This window comes from Frankliniella occidentalis, unplaced genomic scaffold, assembly GCF_000697945.3.
Source record: "Frankliniella occidentalis isolate FOCC.00 unplaced genomic scaffold, Focc_3.1 Scaffold208, whole genome shotgun sequence".
Classification (NCBI taxonomy): Eukaryota; Metazoa; Arthropoda; class Insecta; order Thysanoptera; family Thripidae; genus Frankliniella; species Frankliniella occidentalis.
Genome location: NW_026267334.1, coordinates 287,602 through 288,937, shown reverse-complemented (window position 1 = coordinate 288,937; position 1,336 = coordinate 287,602).

Here is a 1,336-nt window from a genome sequence, read left to right as displayed (position 1 = left end):
CCCCATCCACCCCCACTTCCACCCCTCTCTCTCCTCCATTCCCCGCGAGGACAAACCGAAACCGCGACGCGCCGCGCGCTTGCCAGCGCCTTTCCTATAAGCGTAATCTGGCGGCCACCCACGTCCCTCTCCACGCTCCCGTTACCCAAATCCTGCTGATCCAAGCTCCCACTCCTCTCTCCGTCTTACTCTGGCCCCCCCTTCCCCCCTTCCTTCTCTCTCTCCCTCTCTCTCTCTCTCTCTCTCTCTCTCTCCTCTTTCCCCCTTTCTCGTCCTCTGCCACCCCCTCTACCACCAGCCCTCCGTCGTCGTCGTTCCATTGGTATCACTATATAGCGAACATGTATCAGCACACGGAGGAGAGGGAGCGCGGGTGCAGGGAGGCAGGCGGGGGCGCATAGCCTGGAGCACATTGAAAGAGAATCGGGGGTGCTTGGGCGGGGCGGGGCGGCACGGGACGCTTTAGCAGCAAGGGCTCCGCGGGAACAAGCAATGAATACGAAATAGGACATCGACCAGCCTGCTCTAGGACCGCGACAGGAGCCGAGCAGCGCCGGCCCCGCCCCGCCACGCCCCTCGCGCCAATGTCATGTGTAGGTGGCGGCGGGCCGCGGCGGGCGGTGTATGTGCAGAGCACGTCGAGCCGCCCGCGAGTAGCTACCTCCGCGCGGGGCTGGCAGGGTGGAGTGAGTGAGGTACCCGCAGAGATTAGTTTCGGCGGGTTCTTTGAGGCGGCATGAGGACGGGAGTATGGGGGGAGGGGGGGCTGCGACAAGCTGCGCTCTCAATTAGGACGTGGCGTGTGGACTCAAACGGTAGAAGGGAAGCCTGGCGCCGCACTGCTCTCGTAAGCGAACGCATGTTCGTTCCCGGAATGACGGAGTAAATCGCCTCGCGTAGCGTTTACACTGATTGCTTCGCTATACGGCCCTCAATGCGTGCGGCCGATATGCCGTGTGGCCCTGCAGGGCCTGCCGCACCGGGATTGGGGCAGTCTCTCCTGAGCGTTGAGCGGCAGGCGAACGGCTGGGGCCGGCTGGGGCCGTTCTCCGGAACGATCATGTAGGCCCTGCCCTGGCCTGCCCTGGCCCGCCCCGCCCCGCCCTGCCCTGCGTCCTCCCACTCCAAGTCGCAATGCAATGCTGGCCATACAGGGGAATAACGGTTTGATAAAAGCGGCTGATCTGCCCCTGGGAGGGGCTTTACGATGGAGCCCGGAGGCTGCCGGGCTGCACCGGCACGTGAGGTCCACCTCGGTGCGAGGATGGGGACATGGCCGCCGGACCGGCCGGCCGCCCCCAGGGCACCGTGAGATGGCGATCTCACTGCCAGCAAC